Here is a 13,757-nt window from a genome sequence, read left to right on the forward strand (position 1 = left end):
ACTTTATATTTAATTAAATTATTTTATGTAATTTGTATATTTAATCATTTATTTATTTAGATTTTATTATTTCGATCAAATCTTATATTTTAATTATTTAAGTAGTTAATTACATATTTTATCAAGAATAATTATTGGTGAATTTAGAATTTATAATTAACAAGACTAGTGATTCTAACTATATAAATCAATCGTTCAAATCCATAATATTATAATCACAATTATAACTCAACTTATATCGAAATCCTAAATTCATTATACGTGTTGTTTCATTATTAATTAATTCATATTCAAATTACTTACCTAGGAATCCTTGACGGTATATCCCGAAGGGTTCATCTCTCACACATTATCATTTTTATTTCGTTCATCCGATCAGGTGAATACCACATTCCCCTATTCTACTTGTTTTCCACGTTTTGGGGACATATGCGTAAATTATATTTCTCATATATACTTATACTTAAAACTGCAACTATTGTCTTATGTGTTAACAACTTATACATTACTTGTTTATGTGCTTATTTGCTTTATATGCTTCCGCATTCGGAGAGGTCCAACATAATCTCAGTCTAGTATGATCATACGCCAGTCGTTATAGCCTTTGTGCTTCTCGACATCTCAGTTATACTTGCTCATTTGGTTGATTTGTTATACTCATATGACTTGTTGCAATTACTTATTTTTATATATACTATATGTACATTTAAACGGGTGTGTTGCTCACTCAACATGTATTGTTGACAAAATTCTATTTTATACGCATATGCAGGTTATCGTAGAAATTTAATGCAGGTTGGTGAAGACTTAGTGAAGGATTTAAGTTAGAGAATAATTAATCAAGATCATTTGTGATATAAGTTGTAATGTTGTATGATTATGAATTATGTGTTTGTTTGTATTTGAGTTATTTGAAAATTTAATTTAATTAATAGATATTGTCATTTTAATAATGCATGATAGTAACCTTTGAAAAGCTGTGAGCAATCAGTTCGCGCCCCGACATTTCTGCCGTAGGTTAGGGTGTGACAATAGTGTTCTTGAGCAATCTGTTGCACCTCGACATGTTTCGCCGCCTTTGATCGGGGTGTGACACTATTATTCTTTGCGCGTAAGCAAATAATCAAATAATAAACCAACATAACTTTATAAAACAATCCAAAAGAAGAGTAAAACTAAATCGAACCATAATCTTCTTCAATCGGGCGTGATTTGGTTGTTTGATGACGGTTGCTATTAATAATAAATGGAAAATATATATAACAATAAACAATCGATCTATAATAGTCAGGGGCGGCCCGGGAGGTGTGCGAGACCCCCCCCCCCCCGGGCCAGGGCACGCAAGTTTCAGGGGCACTATTCGATGACACTTTGACCTCTAGATTGTTAGTTTCAGCAAAGATAAGCTTTTGAATAAAACAAGAAAAAATTAAAAAAGAAAAAAAATGGTTTCTGTGAAGTATTTTTCTAACTAGTGAAACAGATGAAATGGAAAGAAAGGCATGAGGAAGAAGAATGATAAAAATGTAAATATAAGTGGGTGATAGGGTTATTTTGTAAGTGTGCCAATAAAAGAAATAAAAGGTACACTAGTATATAGTCAATAGTAAGATCTTCTAGTGTTTTACTAATATTTTTATTGATTTTTTAGTTTGTATGTTCACCATATTTTTAAAATTGTTTATTCTCTAAATTTATCTAGCTATTTTATAATATTATACGAGTAACAAATTTTTATTTTTGTATATTTACCATATTTTTTTCTTTATAGAATTTTCATATAACTATTATTATACAAAATATATACACACAAACCAGCCATTCAATTAAAAGTTTTTGCTTCCGTCACTAACACTAAATTTATGTATATTTGTAATATAAAACCGAGAAACTTATTGGGCTCTCTATATAAGATATTAAAAGCTCTAAACTAATACTATAATCTGTTATGCTTATTGTTATAACGTTATCATCGTTTAAAAACACCAATTTTTATATTTCCTTACTCATGATGACATACGGGCCTTTTTATTTCAGCTCGGCCGAGGTATTTAAATCCTCGGAGACGGCCCTGATAATAGTTGTAATGACAACAATCGATTAAGTTCAGATTCTGATAACGTTAGTGGCTAAGACTAACTATTATACCTAAAAATATATTTAATTTCAAAGCTAAAAGTTTATTCGGGTTGACCCGAAACTTCTAAATCAAACCCGAGAACAAACCCGAATTACTTCAGTTCGGGTTAGTCTATTTTTAGATTCAGATTTTCCAGGTTGGATTAGTTCGGATTCGGATACATGTTTTCTCGGATTGAGTTTCAGATTTCGGGTAGAAGTGACGCCCCTGTTCTTGTCTTGAAGAGAAAGGCAAAGCCAAAGCAATTTCACCACTCTCATTTACAACAGGCACTCCCTACCTAAAACCAAACCCAGCGCGTGCAAGCATTAAGCAACCGTCATTTAGATCACAACACTCTGCTACTGCTTGTATTCATCCGCCATGGAAATGCAAAACGACTTCGATCGGCTCATGTTTTTCGAACATGCTCGCCGGAGTGCCCAAGTAACCTACGACAAAAACCCTCTCGATGCCGAGGTTAGCCTTTTATCTTTATGTTTATGTTTACACACAATGTTTTATTTATTTTTTATATATAAAATTCAAATTCGCGCAGAACTTAACCAGGTGGGAGGTGCGTTGCTTGAATTGTCCAGTTTTCAAACTGTTCAGGACTCAAAATCGATGATTAAAGGTAACCCAATTTCTCAATTCCAATGTACTGACTACTGATGATGTGTGTTTCGTCTTTGGATTCTGTATATTTACCTGCCACTTTATTATTGTAATCGTTTTGGTTTAGCAATGAAAGTTGTTAGTTAGTGTTTCGTTCCTAAATAAAATATTTTAGGGCTTATGTTTGATTTGATTATTTAGATGCGATATCGAGATTGGATGAAGCGTTATCGATTGATCCAAAGAAACATGATGCTTTGTGGTGTATGGGCAATGCACAAACCTCTTATGCCTTTTTGACTCCTGATCAAGATGAAGCAAAGGGTTATTTTGATGCCGCTTATCTTTTCTTTCAAAAGGCTCTTAATGAGGTCTTTCCATAATCCGTTTGATTTCATACTAATTATTAGTTATCTTACTAAAACATAATCTGTATATTTCAGGATCCAGGGAATGAACTTTACCGCAAATCATTTGAAGTGGCTACAAAGGTATAATCTTCTCTTTCATATGTGTCCATTCCGCTACAATTCACGTTAATTATGTTTCACATTTTTTACTCCATGCAAACCTGAAAGTAATCATTAGCTCACTTCAAATGTTACGTAAAGGAGTATATATCCGATTTTAATGTTTTGGATGCTATAAAGAGATCCCTTGTAGGGTAAATTAGTTAATAAGTTTGGTGAAAAAGTATATGATTACTCTTGCTTGCTTTTTTCCTGTGAATATTAATGTCACATTGTTAGGGTTTATGCTAATTGTCAACAACTAAAAAACATCGCAATGAAATACTTGATTTTTGGTACATTTGTGCATTTAAGTAGTTTCTTGCTAGCTAGATATTTATACAACACATGTGCGGTCCATGGTTATCAAATGCGCTAGGCGCACTCAAGGTGCATAGGTCTCGTTTAGGGCCTAGGCGCATGGCGGAAAAAGAAGTGAGGGCCTGGAAAAAAAATCGCACTTAAAGAAAAATAAAAAAAATATTATGTATATGAAAAATAATGCTATTCTTAAAAGAAACAAAATCTATTATATCACATTTAATATCATCTAATTAGTACCAAAAGTGCTAAAATAGTCAAGATTTAAATGTAATTCCTAAACTTGAATAAAAAATGTTCAATTTATTTATTTTGATCTCCTAGATCTAAGTTTCAATAGCACTCCTTACGTTTCTTTTGCTCGGCTTTTATCTTCTCATGTTCCTGTCGTAGACAATTCCGAAGCACTCGCCTAGGAACTAGAAGCGTATTCATTGAACCTCGCCTGAAAAATGGGCCTAGGCGCAAGAAGGTAGGGCTGTTAATAACTATGGTGCATTCAAACTTAACGTAGTTGATTTGCACTTCATATAGTGGAAGGTTGGCACCGTACTTAAGATGACCTTGTATTAGGTAAACCTAATTTTATTATGGGATAAATCTACAACAGGGAGAGTTACTTATGCACACACACTCTTTATATTATTGCTGCTAACGTTTCTTATTAGCTGTTGCGTTGTGAACTGCTATTCTTGATCCTTGATTAACTTAATTAATGAATAATATTGTGTAGCAGTTTATTTTGAATTTGAAGTTAAAAAATTAAAGAACTCGTATACAAGTGTCTTTAGGTGACTTGGTCATCCAACACAAGAGAACTATAAATGGCTAAATGCCTAAATCATCATCATCATCATTGTACTCGGTAAATCCCACCAATAACAAAGCTATGGTAGGGTTTGAGGAGGGTAAGATGTAGACAGCCTTACACCTACCCGGTAGGAATTGAGAGGCTGCTTCCAGTGAGACCCTCGGCTTGATAGTAGTTTTGCATCAAGCCTTGGACGTAAGACACATAACACTCAACCATTGGGATACCCGCCGATTAGTGCATGTACCTTTGTCTTTCGGCCATCAACGCCACCACATGATGCCTGATTAACCTTCCGCCACTTTTAACGTTATTTTCACGAAATTAGTAAAAATAACGTCAAATTTAGTGCAATTTCACTTTTGCCCACCTGATCGCCCACATATATACATCATATGCGCGCACCGCAACTAGGGCGGAGAGTTATGCTAAATGCCTAAATGCACATAATATATGTCGGCTTTTTGACCTTCGCCTTCGCAAAGAGTTATGTTGACCTTTAGTTCCCCCTCAATACATGTGGCGGAAAGTATATTTATCTGTTCAGAACCGAGGGACATTCTTTACTTTATAGCCAAACCAATTAAGAGATGCTAGTAAAGGAAAAAAAAACAAAATAAAAAGACGACCAACAAAGAATTTTAATACATCATCATCATCGTACTCAGTATATCCCACCAATAGCAATGCTATGGTAGGGTCTGAGGAGGGTAAGATGTAGACAACCTTACCTCTACCCCATAGGGATAGAGAGGCTGCTTCCCATGAGACCCCCGGCTCGATAGTAGTTTTGCATCAAGCCTTGGACATAAGGCACATAGCACTCAATAATCGGGACACCGGCTGATTGATGCATGTGCCCTTGTCTTTCGGCTATCAACGCCACCACATGATGCCTGATTAACCTTCCCCCACTTTTAACGTTATTTTCACGAGATTAGTAAAATAACGTCAAAATTAGTGCAATTTTACTTTTGCCCACCCGAGAGTTCACACATATATACATTATATGCGTGCACCGCCAGCAGGGCATAAAGAATTTTAATACATAACTCAAAAATATCCTAAATTCTGCCTCTATGTCACAATCTGTACGCTAAAAAGGTGAAAACGAAACACGTATTTAATATATTAAACATGTGAAATTTCAATTTACCTACCTCCTTTTCTATTCAGAAGTGTGTTTGATGAATTTTAATATGTGAATATTTTGTGAGCTGTGAAACAGTTTCCTGTATCCTTGTAAATAAACTATCAGTTATCTTAGCTTCTGAAGCAGCTGAATGATGGCTGATAATTATGTTTTCAGGCTCCTGAATTACACTCGGAGCTCCATAAACAGGGTCTTAGCCAACAAGCTATGGGACTTGGGTCTGGGGGAGGCCCGTCAACTTCTTCAAGTGTCAAGGTATATTCTCTTCTCTCTTATACATGTTGTGGGACAAAGATTAGGTTATCAGTACGAGGTTTTCTGGCTGGATATCTCATGTCATGAATTCTGTAATTGAATGTTCAACTAGAGGTGGCAGTTTTGGTCCATTTGCTTTGGTTGCTTGTCTTTGTTTCGTTATTATCAAATTGACAACAGGTAAAATAATAAAAGTTTAGCTGAAATGGCGACGGGTCAGGTGGTTTAAAGTTGCCTAAAGTGTACTTTATACGCGTAAAACCTCTTGAATTGCTTTATTAAAATTATTGTCATTATATCGAAATAATATAGTTTTTATAATCATATCTTAGGGTTGTCAGATTTGTAAAATGGAAATACTTACCTATGACGTCAACGGTCCAAAGTCCCCCTAGGTGTACTTAAAATGGAAAATTACGGGTTTTGTTAGAGGTCTATCAAAAAACCAGAGCCGAATAGGAACCGGTTTGACAAGAACTGAAACTGGCTCGGATTACCGGAACCGTAGGATTGAAACTGGGTTGTAAGTTGTAACTCTGTGGGTTAAAGCCGGTTTGTACACTTCGTTCCAGATTACCCAACCTGGCCTAACATGTTATGACCAATTATGGTTTGACCCGTTAACCAACCAACCACCCAGCCAACCCAATTACCGTGGTATAAGCAAGCATATGTATGTTGTCATTTTTATGAGTGAAAATTGAAACAAAATAGTTGGATTTTTAATTCTTTATTGGGTGAGAGTTGCAGGGTCCGAAGGCACAAAAGAGCAGTGATCTGAAGTATGATATATTTGGATGGGTTATTCTTGCTGTTACCATTGTGGCTTGGGTTGGGTTCGCTAAAGCAAATGTGCCTCTACCTCCTTCACGATAAGCACGTTCGCTTATCTAACAACTTCTGATGGTTTAAACGATGAGATGATGATGATGTTCATAAATTACTGTCGGTTTTTTAGGTCCAGCATTTTAAAACATGGTTGAAACCTGGGTTTGGTTTTATATAGAGATGTTTTACATTGCTCTTATACCGATTTAAAAGCCTCTCACCTTTCTATAAATGTGTAACCTACTTGGTAAAATATTGAAACCGGCTAGAGAAACCGATATCGGTTTGACTGGTTCTCGAGAAGACGAGAAGCCTTGTTGATCTAATCAAACCCAAGTGTATTTATCGTTTTCCTGACTTTTTAATCAACCAGGCTGGTCCTTTCTGATATTCAAAACATGGTTTAAACCCTAGACTTGATCTTGTGTACATTTAAACATGGTTACATTTATGATTTATGTTTTTTTTCCCGAAAAATGATTTATGTTTTATGATGTATTCTATGCCATTAAGAACTACTATCTTACTTATAGTAACAAAACCATGTTTCTGTATATAAACAACAACGTTATATATTTGATATTGATATTCTTTACCACATTTTCACTTTGTTACTATAAAGAAAGATATTAACAGTGTAACAAACTAACATCAGATATAAAGACCATTGATTAACGGTAGGTATTACGTATAAATGTGCATTAGTTTTTCCTTTTCTTATATAATTCAATTTAATTTTTATTTTTTATTGATGCATCACGTATTAGGACTTAAAGCAGGTTCGAGGTTGAGTTTGAACTTTGAAAACAACTTATTGATTTATTATTATTTTTTTTTCAAAACCCGATCATATTCGAACCCAGTTCCATATCCGGAACCGTGAATTAGAAAAAACCCTATTTGTGCACCTCAACCTAGGTCACCCATATTCACACCTCAACCAACCCAATCAATTTATAGAACTAGTTTCTCACTTTCAGCTACGCAATTCTCAAGTGTTGGAGTAGGATACTTTGTAGCGCCTAAGGGAATTGGATAAGGATAAAGTCTCTTACTTTCAAGGTTAGGAGCGGGTGAGATCAAAATCAAAATCAAAATAAAGAGAGAAGAGATCAAGATGACTACCAAATTCATCCGATAGCCAATTCATCAGGACTAGGAGCTACACCAAGACGGATTAGTTCGCCTTCGGGGTATTTTTATTGTCTCGATTCGTCCACTGCTGCTACCGATAAGGGAAAAGGTTATGAAGTTGACCACCTCATGTGCCAAAGTAAAACGGTTGTTCTTCCTTCCCCGCTCCCTCTTTTTCGACATATGCGGACTCAATTCAAATTCTCATTCTCATTTGCAACTCAACCCAATCATGTATTAGCTATCACTTGGCATGAAGGTTACAACTTAGGCTGCCTTATAGTTAGAGAACCGGTTGTGAGCCTCACCCATAAAAACATGGAATTTCTTTGGGAAAATTCTTAAAATAGGCGTTTATGAATACGTTTTTCAGGTTTTAGGTGTCATTTCCAACAAATTCTTAAAATAGGTATTATAAACTAGTCGTGACGAATATTTTGTGATTACGCATACGAGTAGTTCATATGTAGCATATGTAGTTAACTACATATGAACTACTCGTATGCGTAATGTTTACCAGGTAAACTTATCGAGACGAGTTAAATACCACTAAAATACTCGTATAATGAATGTAAAGTAGTCGTTGACCAACATCTACTCGTAACGACAAGTTGACCAAACAAACTAGCCATTCTGGTTAGTGTTTTGTAAAACAAACCAGTTAGATGCATTTGGTAATCAAACTCATTGTCGTGGTTAGTTTGATAAACTACTAGCGACTCTAAAGGTTTTAGAATTTGCTCGTCGCGACTAAAGGATATCTTATTTACTCGTGGGCGTTGATTACGAGGCTTTAAACTTATTTAATCTTCACGAGTGGATGATTAGTGAAACTGGTCGTTACGGTTAGTTTATAGGCACGTGACAAGTTTTAATTGGTTATACAAACTACTCGTGGTTAATCATAAACTATTCGTCACGACTAGTTTATAATACCTATTTTGGGAATTTGTTGGAAATGACACCTAAAACCTGAAAAACGTATTCATAAACGCCTATTTTAAGAATTTTCCCAATTTCTTTTCCAGTATTGCCACTTTAAACCAACGTCTGGTCATGGATTTGAATGGTCTCACATGACATGTTGATCCAACCACGTATTGAAATTGCTTACAAAGGCAACAAATATTTTTTTTACAAATTTTCATTTTTGTTCTTATATCTGAATTCAGAAGATAAAAATAGTGTCCAGCATTTAGTTAAAGAAAAAGAAAATAAGGAGCATAAGATTTTTTTAAGGAAAATCAAATTAAGTTTTAAATAAAGAATACATTTGTGATGGTGGAGGTATTAAATATGGAATACGTATTAAAAGTATATTGAAGAACAGTTCATGTTTAAACATGTTGTGAGTGGGACTCATGGCCTCCCTAAGGACTGCCGCTGCGCTGAATCGTGGTTATAGATCCGTCGTGGTTGTGTGCCCCTCACGATCATGTACCATTATATATAGCCCTATCAGAATACATATTTTATTGAATATGCCTTGTATTAGTTATATGCATTTACATATTTGATTAAACTAAGCATTTCATTTTATTTATTTACTGTTTAAACTGTGAACTTTTATAAACAAAACAAAACAACCAACCAAACATTTCATTATTTATGTATAAGTATTAAAAGTTATATTTTTCTTAATAAACAAAGTTACAAATTGAAAAGGTTCAAATGACGGAAAGCTTCCCTCCCAAGAAAAAAAGAACGTCTCTCTCTTAGGTTATGTGTAGTGAAGGGGCTACAAATTGGGCGAATTGCGAATCATGACGCCCAGTTAGCAAAGGGTAGGAATTTGTTTTTAGGGTGTAATGGTGTTTTAGCCCCTCCAGTGTCACGTCACCATTTTTTATTATTTTCTTTTAATAATTAAACTAAACAAATAAAATCCCATAAATTAAATAATTAAATAAAAATACATTAAAATTAAAAAAGAAACATTAAAAAAATACATAACAAAAAAAAAACAATATCCATAATATTCGTGCATTTTTTGAACTCGTCGTTATTGCAATAATGCGGCCTCTTCGTGTAACTCATCCGCTTTGAGGGATTTGTAGTCTTCTTTCATTTGTCATAGTTGAAGCGTCTAGGCTAGAATTCCGTGATATTCGTTGGTTGCTTTCATGTCGTTTCTCATATTCATGGCATGTGTTTCGAAATGTCACACCCTCAAAATCCACTAACGGAGTTTTACCGTCAGAGGGTGTGAACTAACAGGATCGGAATCATCAGTTATAATCAAACCATAAAATAAAGTTTCAAAACCATGAAAACGTTTACGAGTAATTAAATGCGGAAGCGTAAAAACCTTTAATCAAAAGTTGCGTCACGCAGGACGACTTAAAACCAATGGTAACCGTTAAAAATAAGTTTGCATAACAAAAGCGTTTTCAATCAATGCATGTTCCTAAACCGTGCGCCCGCCTCGGCTACCTGAGAATAATATACTAAAAGTGTCAACACAAGGTTGGTGAGTTCACAAGTTAAAATAAAAATAAAGCGATTGGCGTTTGCGTTCAGGGTGTTGCGTTAAGCGTTTTGCATTACAGCGATTTGCGTTACAGCGTTTTGCGTTACAGCGTTTTGCGTTACCAGATAGTGTTATGTCAATTATATATCTATAGGTAGCTAGCCTATAAAGCAAGTATTACTAAGTGTTCGACACCGAAGCTGACTGTTTATCAATTTGCCTTGCCACCAGGTCATCCAGACCATGGTATGTGTTTAGCCAAGATTACACCCGCTCGACATCCAGTCGAGTTTAGCGTTGGGTGGGGTTTGTCAAACCCAGTAGTACTACTCAACAGTGACTCGCTATTATCCAAATATTAACCGGTTCGATGTTATGAAGGACTTTTGTTATTGCGTTTGTGCCACTTAGTCTTTACAAGTGATATATAATCTATATTAACAAAATCTTAAATGCGTTTTCGGAGTATGTTATCTCCCCAAGTGAAAAGCGTTTAAAAACAATTTAAAAGGGGAAAGTGAAACTCACTGTTTGCGAAGAAATTCCCAAATTAAATCACCAAGATGCGCGTCACAGAAAAACTCTCTCTAGCGTTCTAAAACAACAAAGAGATTTTTCTAAGTGTCGGAATATTATCGAGTCTCTAGACCCGGCACATAATACCTATGCACATAACATGTTTCGTGTTTCGTTTGTGAATCGTGTGTGACTTTAACAAGTGTATTTGTGATACATTACATGTGCAAGCAATCATATACGTGTCATGCATTCATAAAGTACATCACTAGCAATTAATCCCCGTAAGGGCAATTTGGTCAACTCACAACAATTAACTAACAACTATTCCCCACGAGGGCAATTTGGTCAAATCATTACAATCAATTAGCTATTATTCCCCGCAAGGGTAATTTGGTCAAAACATAACAATTATGCAGCAAGTATCATGTTTCATGCATTTTCACCCAACTCAGCAGCTAGTTTCACCGAGACAGAATTTCTACTTGAAAGATTGTACTATTCCACCGATCATAGCATCAAAATAAATTTACCAAAAATCATCACAGAAGCACATGTGTCTTAGGTTTCCAAAACATATTTTATTATATTTTTATTCCACATAGTTTTCTCACAATCATCAAATCATTACAGTAAACTCACAACAGTCAAATTCATGCGTGACAGAATTTTATTTGCAATTCCCGTTAAACAAAAAATCCAATAAATGCAAAACCACTTGGGTTAGGTTCCTAACTCAATAAGTAAACTTCCAGAAGTGGAATCAACCCAATTGGTCTCGTAGTTCATGAGATATAACATTTACAACACAACCTAACAGCAGGTCTAACAGTTCAGCTTTGCACAACGTTTTTGTAAAATCATAAAAGTTAACTTCTACTTGTCCAAAAATTTCAAGTTTATATTCTTTAAAAACTAGACTCAACCTAGTTTACTGTAGTACCAATAATCTCAACCAATTTTCATATTTACACTTCATTACAGTCACTTAAACATCAATAACACATTCTGTCCAGAAACTGTTTATATCCAAACTCAACATATTAACAATCTATGAACTATCATGCATTCATATAACACTCTAGACTCCATAAACACCATCCATGCACATCAATTACACATTACATACATGATTAGGGTTTGTGTTTGAACTTAAATCAAAGACACAACAATCAACATGTAACAAGATCCAATCTAGTTATCAAATCATTACCCAATCAACAACAATCATATTAACTATACATACATGAAATCGGTCAAGCTAGGGTTTTCAATTAACCCAACAAACATCAAAATCAAGTAACAAGGATGTATAGGATAATCAATTATACCTTCCTAGCACCTAGTTCTTCAATCAAGGGCTTGATTTGATGGTTGAATGTGTGTGTGAAGGCGACGGCAGCAAGGGTTCACAAGAGAGGGGGGCCGATCGGAATTGGTGTGGGAAGGAAAAGAATAGTTAGGGTTTGGTTAATGATGTATTTATAAACATAACATGTTACATTCAAGTCCCTCCACTTCTAAGTATTACTTTTCTAGCCTAACTAACTTGTTTACATCTTGAGTTAACGTTTATAACCATGTTATCACATAACACATAAGTCTAACACATAATTATCACATAATTATTGTTTTGACGTTTTTCGTTTATTCATCAATCGTTTGCGTCAATTCGTTTGCGTTTCGGTGCAAATCCCGAAAGACTACACATGTAGTAAGTGTTAAGCGTCATTTAAACCCTAGTTTAAATGTAATGAGGTGTGCGTTATAGATTCAGTGATCTTAAGTTTGAATTGACGGAGTTGAGTTAACGGAGTTAACCTGAAATTGACGATTGTCACATCATTCCCATGTTAAAGAATTTTCGTCCCGAAAATTTGAGTCAATTTGTGATGAGCGTCTGAGAAAGTAAGAAAAATTTTCAGTTTGTCATATCATCCCCTAGTAGAAGGAAATTTCGTCCCGAAATTTAATTCATACCTCCGGTGATGTCTGACGGTTTGCCGAGTTTCGCGGTTTTCTGTATTTGGTTAGCCCTTCAAAAAGGTGAGGATACTTTTTCATCATTTGATCCTCGCGTTCCCACGTGAACTCCGGTCCACGTCTCTAGTTCCAACGAACCTTAACGATTGGAATTTTGCTGTGCTTGAGCGTCTTGGTTTCCCAATCCAAAACCTCGACTGGTTCCTCAATGAAACGTAACTGTTCATCAACTTGTAGTTCATCCAAAGGGACTACTTGGGTTTCATTAGATAGGCATTTCTTCAAATTGGACACGTGGAATACATTGTGTACGCCACTGAGTTCTGTTGGCAGGTCCAGTCGGTACGCCACCGGGCCAATGCGCTCAGTTATCCGGTACGGACCAACATACCGTGGGTTGAGTTTGTTTCGCTTACCAAAGCGAACCACACCTTTCCAAGGTGAGACTTTGAGTAACACTCGATCGTTCACTTGAAATTCGAGAGGTTTTCGGCGCTTGTCGGCGTAACTCTTTTGGCGATCTCGTGCTGCTGCCATGCGATTTCGGATTTGCACAATCTTTTCCGAAGTTTCGAGTACCAGTTCTGGACCAGTGATTTGGCTGTCACCCACCTCTGCCCAGCAGAATGGTGATCGACACTTCCGTCCATACAGCGCTTCAAACGGCGCTGCTTTAATACTTGCATGGTAGATGTTATTATACGAAAACTCTACCAAAGGTAGGTGAGGTTCCCAACTTTTTCCGAAATCCAAAACGCAGGCACGCAACATATCCTCCAGGGTCTGAATAGTTCGTTCACTTTGCCCATCCGTCTGAGGATGGTATGCTGTGCTCATATCGAGACGGGTGCCTAGTGCGCTTTGCAGCGACTTCCAAAAGTGCGAAGTGAAACGAGAATCTCGATCAGAAGTGATTGAGACAGGCACTCCGTGTCTAGACACTACTTCCTTCATGTAAACACGAGTCAGTCTTTCCATTTTGTCCGCTTCTTTAATCGCTAGGAAGTGTGCCGACTTAGTCAACCGGTCAACGATCACCC

The 13,757-nt window shown here is 35.9% G+C and overlaps 1 pseudogene across 1 annotated transcript; it reads left to right on the forward strand.

The window, feature by feature from the left end:
- Positions 1–2,498: 2,498 nt before the first annotated feature.
- LOC143633406 (mitochondrial import receptor subunit TOM20-like) lies at positions 2,499–6,897 on the forward strand (annotated as a pseudogene). Its single transcript, XR_013153664.1, has 6 exons — positions 2,499–2,599; positions 2,679–2,756; positions 2,939–3,108; positions 3,181–3,228; positions 5,688–5,786; positions 6,537–6,897. The product of XR_013153664.1 is annotated as a mitochondrial import receptor subunit TOM20-like (transcript).
- Positions 6,898–13,757: the final 6,860 nt, after the last annotated feature.

This window comes from Bidens hawaiensis, unplaced genomic scaffold, assembly GCF_021521415.1.
Source record: "Bidens hawaiensis isolate Kalapana, Puna unplaced genomic scaffold, B.hawaiensis_p1.1 tig00006717_1, whole genome shotgun sequence".
In the NCBI taxonomy this organism is placed as follows: Eukaryota; Viridiplantae; Streptophyta; class Magnoliopsida; order Asterales; family Asteraceae; genus Bidens; species Bidens hawaiensis.